Raw genomic sequence first — 11,268 nt, forward strand, 5'->3', positions numbered from 1 at the left:
TACCCATATTCACTCAGTGTTCCACTCCTTACACTCCCCATATTCCCTCAGTGTTCCACTCCTCACACTCCCCATATTCACTCAGTGTTCCACTCCTTACACTCCCCATATTCACTCAGTGGTCCACTCCTCACACTCCCCATATTCACTCAGTATTCCCCTCCTCACACTCACCATATTCACTCAGTGTTCCCCAACTCAAACTACTCATATTCACTCGGTGTTCCACTCCTTACACTACCCATATTCACTCATTGTTCCACTCCTCACACTCCCCATATTCACTCAGTATTCCCCTCCTCACACTCCCCATATTCACTCAGTGTTCCCCTCCTCACACTCCCCATATTCACTCAGTATTCCCCTCCTCACACTCCCCATATTCACTTAGTGTTCCCCACCTCACACTACCCATATTCACTCATTGTTCCACTCCTCACACTACCCATATTCACTCAGTGTTCCACTCCTTACACTCCCCATATTCACTCAGTGTTCCCCTCCTCACACTCCCCATATTCACTCAGTATTCCACTCCTCACACTCCCCATATTCACTCAGTGTTCCCCTTCTCACACTCCCCATATTCACTCAGTGTTCCCCTCCTTACACTCCCCATATTCACTCAGTGTTCCACTCCTTCCACTCCCCATATTCACTCAGTGTTCCCCTCCTTACACTCCCCATATTCACTCAGTGTTCCAATCCTCACACTCCCCATATTCACTCAGTGTTCCCCTCCTTACACTCCCCATATTCACTCAGTGTTCCCCTCCTCACACTCCCCATATTCACTCAGTGTTCCACTCCTCACACTCCCCATATTCACTCTGTGTTCCCCTCCTTACACTCCCCATATTCACTCAGTGTTCCACTCCTCACACTCCCCATATTCACTCAGTGTTCCCCTTCTCACACTCCCCATATTCACTCAGTGTTCCACTCCTTACACTCCCCATATTCACTCAGTGTTCCCCTCCTTACACTCCCCATATTCACTCAGTGTTCCACTCCTTACACTCCCCATATTCACTCTGTGTTCCCCTCCTTACACTCCCCATATTCACTCAGTGTTCCCCTCCTCACACTCCCCATATTCACTCAGTGTTCCCCTCCTCACACTACCCATATTCACTCAGTGTTCCACTCCTTACACTCCCCATATTCCCTCAGTGTTCCACTCCTCACACTCCCCATATTCACTCAGTGTTCCACTCCTTACACTCCCCATATTCACTCAGTGGTCCACTCCTCACACTCCCCATATTCACTCAGTATTCCCCTCCTCACACTCACCATATTCACTCAGTGTTCCCCAACTCACACTACCCATATTCACTCAGTGTTCCACTCCTTACACTACCCATATTCACTCATTGTTCCACTCCTCACACTCCCCATATTCACTCAGTATTCCCCTCCTCACACTCCCCATATTCACTCAGTGTTCCCCTCCTCACACTCCCCATATTCACTCAGTATTCCCCTCCTCACACTCCCCTTATTCACTTAGTGTTCCCCACCTCACACTACCCATATTCACTCATTGTTCCACTCCTCACACTACCCATATTCACTCAGTGTTCCACTCCTTACACTCCCCATATTCACTCAGTGTTCCCCTCCTCACACTCCCCATATTCACTCAGTATTCCCCTCCTCACACTCCCCATATTCACTCAGTGTTCCCCACCTCACACTCCCCATATTCACTCTGTGTTCCCCTCCTCACACTCCCCATATTCACTCAGTGTTCCCCTCCTTACACTCCCCATATTCACTCAGTGTTCCCCTTCTCACACTCCCCATATTCACTCAGTGTTCCACTCCTTACACCCCCCATATTCACTCAGTGTTCCCCTCCTTACACTCCCCATATTCACTCAGTATTCCCCTCCTCACACTCCCCATATTCACTCAGTGTTCCCCACCTCACACTACCCATATTCACTCAGTGTTCCACTCCTCACACTCCCCATATTCACTCAGTGTTCCACTCCTTACACTCCCCATATTCACTCAGTGTTCCCCTCCTTACACTACCCATATTCACTCAGTGTTCCCCTCCTTACACTACCCATATTCACTCAGTGTTCCCCTCCTCACACTCCCCATATTCACTCAGTGTTCCACTCCTTACACTACCCATATTCACTCAGTGTTCCCCTCCTCACACTCCCCATATTCACTCAGTGTTCCACTCCTTACACTCCCCATATTCACTCAGTGTTCCACTCCTTACACTCCCCATATTCACTCAGTGTTCCACTCCTTACACTACCCATATTCACTCAGTGTTCCCCTCCTCACACTCCCCATATTCACTCAGTGTTCCACTCCTTACACTCCCCATATTCACTCAGTGTTCCACTCCTTACACTACCCATATTCACTCAGTATTCCCCTCCTCACACTCCCCATATTCACTCAGTGTTCCCCTCCTTCAACTCCCCATATTCACTCAGTGTTCCACTCCTTACACTCCCCATATTCACTCAGTGTTCCCCTCCTTACACTCCCCATATTCACTCAGTGTTCCACTCCTTACACTCCCCATATTCACTCAGTGTTCCACTCCTTACACTCCCCATATTCACTCAGTGTTCCACTCCTCACACTCCCCATATTCACTCAGTATTCCCCTCCTCACACTCCCCATATTCACTCAGTGTTCCCCACCTCACACTACCCATATTCACTCAGTGTTCCACTCCTCACACTCCCCATATTCACTCAGTGTTCCACTCCTTACACTCCCCATATTCACTCAGTGTTCCACTCCTTACACTACCCATATTCACTCAGTGTTCCCCTCCTCACACTCCCCATATTCACTCAGTGTTCCACTCCTTACACTCCCCATATTCACTCAGTGTTCCACTCCTTACACTCCCCATATTCACTCAGTGTTCCACTCCTTACACTACCCATATTCACTCAGTGTTCCCCTCCTCACACTCCCCATATTCACTCAGTGTTCCACTCCTTACACTCCCCATATTCACTCAGTGTTCCACTCCTTACACTACCCATATTCACTCAGTATTCCCCTCCTCACACTCCCCATATTCACTCAGTGTTCCCCTCCTTCAACTCCCCATATTCACTCAGTGTTCCACTCCTTACACTCCCCATATTCACTCAGTGTTCCCCTCCTTACACTCCCCATATTCACTCAGTGTTCCACTCCTTACACTCCCCATATTCACTCAGTGTTCCACTCCTTACACTCCCCATATTCACTCAGTGTTCCACTCCTCACACTCCCCATATTCACTCAGTGTTCCACTCCTCACACTCCCCATATTCACTCAGTATTCCCCACCTCACACTACCCATATTCATCCCACACAATAGACCCATTGATCTTGGCAATCATGGATTACAGTCTGCCTGTATTGTGTTCGCCTCTCTCTCTAAAGCCTGAATTAAAGGATAATTGTAGGGTTTATTGGGTAAAGGGTGGCTGCAGAGAGACGGAGAACACTTAGTTTGTTGTATACATTTATATTTTATTTGCTCATTAAGATTGAAATAGTTATATTTAAAACCCAAGTAACAAAAACATATATATATATATTTTTTTTAAGCTATTCTTGTTTTAATTATTCATTGTGAAATCTAAAACAAGTGTCCCAGCAGACGGAAACTGTGGTCTGACTTCTTTGGTTGCAGCCTATGGACCGAAGGCTGAAACCCGGAGGCGTTATGCTGGTGGACAGTTTACACACAGTTCAGTCCAGTTCATTTCAATTCTTTGACTGAGTTGCATTAAACTAGTCTCATGTTTTAAAATAATTAAAAAATCACTAATAAATTGACAATTGAATGTGACCTAAACATATCTGCTTTCATGGCCATTAGCTGTTCCCAGTAAATAGAACATAAAACCATGATGAACTACTTAATACACTTTTAAGACATCTGGGTAGCAGGTTACCAACCCAAACAAGTGATGCTACCCTTAATTAAATTATCATTTGATCATTGAGAACTATGCTGAAACAGTGTCAGCGCATTGCAAGGGACATGATAAAGAAAAACTAATAGAAGATAAAACTCTATTCTGGTTGACAGATTGAATCTGAAAATAAACCGTCATCCTTATAAATGCATATCAGATAAGTACAAAATCTGTTACATTTCAGTTCATAAGTCCCTTTCAAAACACATTATTTTGACTTATTCAAGATATCCGCATGTGCTGCTTTAGACAGTCCCAAACTTTTATATTAATCAGGAGTGGATCCATTAGATTCATCAGGAGTGGATCCATTAGATTCATCAGGAGTGGATCCATTAGATTTATCAGGAGTGGATCCATTAGATTTATCAGGAGTGGATCCATTAGATTTATCAGGAGTGGATCCATTAGATGTATCAGGAGTGGATCCATTAGATTTATCAGGAGTGGATCCATTAGATTTATCAGGAGTGGATCCATTAGATTTATCAGGAGTGGATCCATTAGATTTATCAGGAGTGGATCCAATATATTTATCAGGAGTGGATCCAATATATTTATCAGGAGTGCATCCAATATATTTATCAGGAGTGGATCCAATATATTTATCAGGAGTGGATCCAATATATTTATCAGGAGTGCATCCAACATATTTATCAGGAGTGCATCCAATATATTTATCAGGAGTGGATCCATTAGATTTATCAGGAGTGGATCCATTAGATTTATCAGGAGTGGATCCAATATATTTATCAGGAGTGGATCCAATATATTTATCAGGAGTGGATCCAATGTATTTATCAGGAGTGCATCCAATATATTTATCAGGAGTGCATCCAATATATTTATCAGGAGTGGATCCATTATATTTATCCGTAGTGGATCCATTATATTTATCAGGAGTGGATACATTATATTTATCAGGAGTGGATCCATTATATTCATCAGGAGTGGATCCATTATATTTATCCGTTGTGGATCCATTATATTTATCAGGAGTGGATCCATTATATTTATCAGGAGTGGATCCGTTATATTTATCAGGAGTGCATCCATTATATTTATCAGGAGTAGTGTCATGACTTCTGCCGAAGTTGGCTCCCCTGCCTGTTCGGGTGGTGCTCGGCGGTCGTCGTCACCGTCCTACTAGCCGCTACCGATCCCTTTTCGTTTGTCTGTTGGTTTTGTCTTATTAGTTTCACCTGTGTGTATTTTGGTTTAATTAGCTTCCCTATATGTAGTAGTTTGACCCGCCCTTGTTTTGTGCGGGATTGTTTTTTTGTTACTCTGTTGGTTGTGGTTTTCATGTTTGTATTCTCCGGACTGTTTGGTCCTGTGTTTGGGCTGGTCTGTTTTATGCGCCCTGTATGTTGGCGTGACCGTTTTTTGCCGGAGAATAAATTACGATTTACTGCTCTCTGCGCCTGATTCCAACCCACCACTCCTAGTAGGCTGTGACAAGTAGATCCACTGCATTTATCAGGAGTGGATCCATTATATTTATCAGGAGTGGATCCATTGCATTCATCAGGAGTGCATCCATTATATTTATCAGGAGTGGATTCATTATATGTATCAGGAGTGGATTCATTATATTTATCAGGAGTGGATCCACTGCATTCATCAGGAGTGGATCCATTATATTTATCAGGAGTGGCTCCATTATATTTATCAGGAGTGGATTCATTATATTTATCAGGAGTGGATCCATTATATTTATCAGGAGTGGATCCATTATATTTATCAGGAGTGGATCCACTGCATTCATCAGGAGTGGATCCATTATATTTATCAGGAGTGGCTCCATTATATTTATCAGGAGTGGATTCATTATATTTATCAGGAGTGGATCCATTATATTTATCAGGAGTGCATCCATTATATGTATCATTAGTGGATCCACTGCATTCATCAGGAGTGGATCCATTATATTTATCAGGAGTGGATCCATTATATTTATCAGGAGTGGATCCACTGCATTCATCAGGAGTGGATCCATTATATTTATCAGGAGTGGATCCATTATATTTATCAGGAGTGGATACATTGCATTTATCAGGAGTGGTTTCTTTGTATTCATCAGGAGTGGATCCATTATATTTTCAGGAGTGGATCCATTGCTAAGATAAAGTCAGGAAGAGCAGAGCTTCCTATGAAAATATTTATCATTCCACAAACCTTTGGCTATAGAGGAGTTTGGATTTAATTTGTGTTTTCTTAAGAGGGGGTGCCTCGCGGTACAGGATGGGGAATTCTCCTCGATCCAGGACTTTAGGCTCCTGCTTATTCACGATTTATTAGACTCAAGTAATAGGAACCATGAAGGGAGAGGGTTCCGCGAAGCAGAAGTCTGTTCTAAAAATGGGGCCTAATGTTATTAAGATACGAAACACCGTGTTAAATCAAACCCCCCAGCACAAACTGCCTTCGGTTTGTGGTCCACTTTTTTTCATTCCCCAAATGTTATTTGTGGGGGTAGAAATTCAGATAGGGATCAGGTTTCTGATGATTTATATTCAGTATTTTGCTTCGATAAAAACTCTGTGGTTGATGCAGTGTTTGCTCCACAAGTATATTTCAGATAATTGACTTGGATAGAGAATATTTGGAGACAATTGGGAAAAAGAGTTAATATGTGAGTCCTATTTCATTAGATGAATACTTGGTTGTTTTCTGAAATACAAAATGGTGGGTTGTAATCTAGCTGCCAATGCAGTTTCATGGAAAATAAACACAAACAGAGATGGATTTGCTCAAAACAATTATATTTGATAGATATGAAATGAATACTCTTCCTGGGTCTAAACCACATGCCCTGTAGGCCTATAGGAAGGAGGGCATCATTGAGTACAATTTCAGCCAATATAACTGAATGATACTATCTTCAGTTAACTGAATAAGTTAAGTACTGTACTATCACAGTCGGCCGGTAGCCTAGTGGTTAGAGAGGCAAGCCAGAACCTGGAGGATTGCCAGGTCGGAGCCCGGGTCCGACGTGAAAAACCTGTTGGTAAATGAGCTGGCAACCTAAGAGTTGCTGGTATCAAAACCTAGATGCTGTTGTGCCCGTGAGCAAGGCACTTATAACCCCCCACAACAGCTGCCCAGTGTGGCAGCCCCCCGCACCTCTCCAAAAACCTCTATTTGCGTCTTTCAGAGGGGTTGGGTTAAAAGCAAAAGGCATATTTTGGTTGGACTGTGTGTGTCTTTCAGAGGGGTTGAGTATTTTTGGTTGGACTGTGTGTCTTTCAGAGGGGTTGAGTATTTTTGGTTGGACTGTGTGTCTTTCAGAGGGGTTGGGTATTTTGGGTTGGACTGTGTGTCTTTCAGAGGGGTTGGGTATTTTTGGTTGGACTGTGTGTCTTTCAGAGGGGTTGGGTATTTTTGGTTGGACTGTGTGTCTTTCAGAGGGGTTGGGTATTTTTGGTTGGACTGTGTGTGTCTTTCAGAGGGGTTGAGTATTTTGGGTTGGACTGTGTGTCTTTCAGAGGGGTTGGGTATTTTTGGGTTGGACTGTCTGTGCGATCGACCAATAAAGTGTATTAAAAGTATATTAAATGTTAATATATGAATTAAAGATATAAAGGTCAATAAATATGATCAATAAATGTATCATTATTTTAATAGCTTTCCTATAAGTCTTACGGAAATGTATGTATTGTAATATTTGATCACCTCAACAATTCAAGTAAATTAATATCCATGTGCAAGTGATGACTGAACATTTATTCCATGCAGTATTTGGTGTGGAGCAAAATGTCAATGGATCTCATGTCTGCATTTCTCAGACACAAAAAAAATGCTTTTGTTATTTTTTGTGCTCCGAGCAAGAAGGAGAGATCCAGACTGAACGCTTCTGAACGAAGCTGTCGTGATCTACGAGTGTTTAAAGGTGATTGGAATGGCTACCAAAACACAGAGGGCCATTTTAGATCGGAGCTATGAAGGGGTCCTTGAGAAACATGAATACCTGTCTTTGGAGAAATCCTTAGTGTGGTTCCCTGAAATTACTTAATTAGTTTCCTGGCAAGAAAAAGGCCTCCGTGATTAGCTGTATTCTTCAGTACTTAGGCCAAGCACAAGTGTTGAAAGGATTCAACTACCACCAAGGAAAATAAAGAGCTTTAAAGAAGTAGGACCGAATGGTATACTCCCCCAACACAACGTTAGTATAGAGGCAGACAATTTACTCCAACACACACACACACACACACACACACACACACACACACACACACACACACACACACAGTGATTTTGCGTAAATAAAACATGGAAAAACTTAGATTTACAAATCAGTAGATAGACAAGTCACACCCAGTCAGTCCTTGGACTGTAACGCTGCCATGGAGTAAAAAGGTTATGTTGTTTAAAAAATGGATTTTACTCAATCGGGGTCTCAACGTACTGTTGAGTGTTAGAATAGTGGAATACACAATCTGCAATTTCACACGTTTTTCTCTTCTTATGTCAGTCACTGACAGTCACTCGAAGCCATGTCAGATAACCAATTTGTGATTGTTAAATTGATTTAGCCTGCTATCTAAACTTGTAGTAATCATGGTTAAATTACAGCCATGGGCCCCCATTGATTTTGTTAGTCACTCGCACCCAGATATCATATAAAAAAAAGACTGCAACCATTTCTCTCCCCGACATGGCAAAATGTATAGAATTGCAAGGAATTAGATGTAAAACTGCTCATTTTTCTCTCCACCCTTTTCAAAATGAGTGGAATTGCATAAAATGAGATATACAATTGCTAAATCTTCTCTCAGACCCATTGGCACAACGTGTAGAATTCCAGCAAACTTGCTTAGCTAAAAGGCTAGGGCTCAGACTGCATGAGTGTGTATGGATGTGGGTACACAGACCCGCGAGCCACTGCGGCCCCTCGTGATGAGTTCCGATTTTCTGAAGAAGGCACAGTGATGCCGAAACGTTGGTGATTTACCCAATAAATTACTGGGAGTTTATATATGGAGTGTGTGACTCTCTTTATTTATTTATTTTTATAGTTCCGAATTTTTGTGGCCATCAAAGTTGCCCATTGCTGCACTAGCCTATAATATACGACAATAATATAATTATAGTGATCAGAACTCATTTAAATTGTTGTTGAAATGATATAACAAATATAGGTATAGGTCTACTCTATGAGCTATACTGTCAAGTAGGTGTTGTGTGAGCTTTAACCTGCAGTGCAATGTATTTCAAAAAGTTTCCAAATGAGGAAACTAGCTTACTGTACTGTACATTCTGATTGGAAATAGAATTGAAATATATTTGTCTCACAGGCTCCTTCATTATATGCACAGTAGTTTACTGCAATGCAAACTTCTAATAATATTTAGTTTTAATGTAAATACATGGAGAAGAAAGGAAACTTCTGATAAGAAACATCAGTCACTGTCCCATATACTGTAGCCACATTTATATGTTGTGAATTCAGTTTTCAAGCGAGTAGGCATCAGGCTAGCCTGAGTGATGAAGTCAAATGGATATTGGTGATATTTACTAAAGAAAGATGCGAAAAATACTATGCAATTTTACCAATAATGTTCAAAATAAAGTTTGTGGGAACTGAAGTGGCCTACATAGCCGGTCAGTTGAAACGGCTAGGAGATGTTTAACAGAGGTTTAGGCCCAAAACCAACAAACATTATGAGTATCATCATTGTTATATGTATTGCCCCGCTCTGGAAAACTACTGCTTGAAAAACAATACTGGCCTAATTTAACTTTAGTTTAACTTTTTCTGTAGAATTGTATCCTATAACCTATAAAGATAATTCAAGTGCTCAAACAAATCGATTACTGCACACAGAATGAACATAGGCTATTCATTTTTCTGAACAGGCAATAATACTTTTGAAAAGCAATATGATATTCATACTCCTATGAATCCACTTACCATGATTTAGGTCGAGAGAAAAAAAATCCGGTAGTTGTTCAACACAGTTCTCTCTCCATATGGCGTAGCGTGTTCAAATCTCTATAGCAAAACGTTTCTACAGATGAAACTGGAACTTTCAATAGTCAAACTCAAAGCACGATCAGTCTTTACTCACTGTGGATGCCTATTTATTATTCTTCAAAGTGATGATGACTGCAGATTTTAGAAATGTGTGCGCACTTAGTTTGGATTTCTTGAATCGTTCGTCTACTACGGTCTAATAAACCGAAATGACAGCTTTCCAGCGAATCTAAGGCTGCGTTTTCATCCGAAACATTGAACCCGTTTCTCGATAAGTGTTTCATACACCTTCAGGAGCGCGTGTTTGCTTTGGCGCTGGTAAGGAAGTGATGATAAGGGTAAATGAAAAAATGTTGGTTCCTCCTCCTGAGGGTTTTCTCAATACCCGCGAGCCGAGTGCTCTACAGTGTGTGTGTGTGTGTGTGAGAGTGTGAGTGTGATCCCGCGCGCGCCTGTGCTTGTGCCATTACGCAGGAGTTGCTTTCAATTGGCTCTCTATATTCTTCAGTTAACAAAATAGCTCAGGCGGAGTTGAGCTCTTCCTCTATCGCTTTATCTCACCTTTGTATCTTTGTTTGGTAAAGAATGCCTCTCTCGATCGTTGTTTACACAAAGACGACGAGAATCTCACACGCTTAGGGCTTCTCTGGAAGTCTGTTATGGTGTTGACATTATGTGTGGATTAATCATTTATTCTAATGACCCTAGGGCATTGACTGGTTTCTAAAGATCCTTAATGTGTGCATATTGTGATATATCTTAGGCCTATACGTATACCCACTATAGTGTGTGTTCACAATAATTGGTTTATACATGTCCATGCATTAAAATAACAACTTGAAGCACTTTAATACATTATTGCCTTATAAACGTGTCTTTCATAGCGCCTTATAGAATATGACATTATTTACCTTCCTACAGAAATGTGAGGTACAGTCACACTTTAATATAAAGCATATACATTTTTTGTTTTTTGTTTTAGTTTTTTTGTTTTGAATTTTACCCCCTTTTTCTCCCCAATTTCGTGGTATCCAATTGTTTAGTAGCTACGTATCTTGTCTCATCGCTACAACTCCCGTACCGGCTCGGGAGAGACGAAGGTTGAAAGTCATGCGTCCTCCGATACACAACCCAACCAAGCCGCACTGCTTAAAGCATATTAAAGGCTTAATTAAGCCTTCATAAACCCATTATAAGGCCTACCTAAATGCTTCAAGAATCATTTGTTAATGACATTATAGGGTGGCAAAAGGGTTACGCCACAATTTGCAACGCACTAGGTCTACCCATCATATCATCCTGTGTATGTTAATTAACAAATGATTTG

At 41.5% G+C, this 11,268-nt stretch overlaps 1 protein-coding gene across 1 annotated transcript in view; it reads right to left on the minus strand.

Moving 5' to 3' along the window:
- LOC139413852 (eyes absent homolog 2-like) overlaps window positions 1–10,339 on the minus strand; it is a 59,408-nt gene extending 49,069 nt beyond the window's left edge. The window contains exon 1 of the mRNA XM_071161666.1: window positions 9,879–10,339. The gene's annotated coding sequence lies outside the window, so the exon portion shown is untranslated. The remainder of the gene's footprint in view (window positions 1–9,878) is intronic.
- Window positions 10,340–11,268: the final 929 nt, after the last annotated feature.

The sequence above is a fragment of the Oncorhynchus clarkii genome, chromosome 7 (assembly GCF_045791955.1).
Source record: "Oncorhynchus clarkii lewisi isolate Uvic-CL-2024 chromosome 7, UVic_Ocla_1.0, whole genome shotgun sequence".
NCBI lineage: Eukaryota > Metazoa > Chordata > Actinopteri > Salmoniformes > Salmonidae > Oncorhynchus > Oncorhynchus clarkii.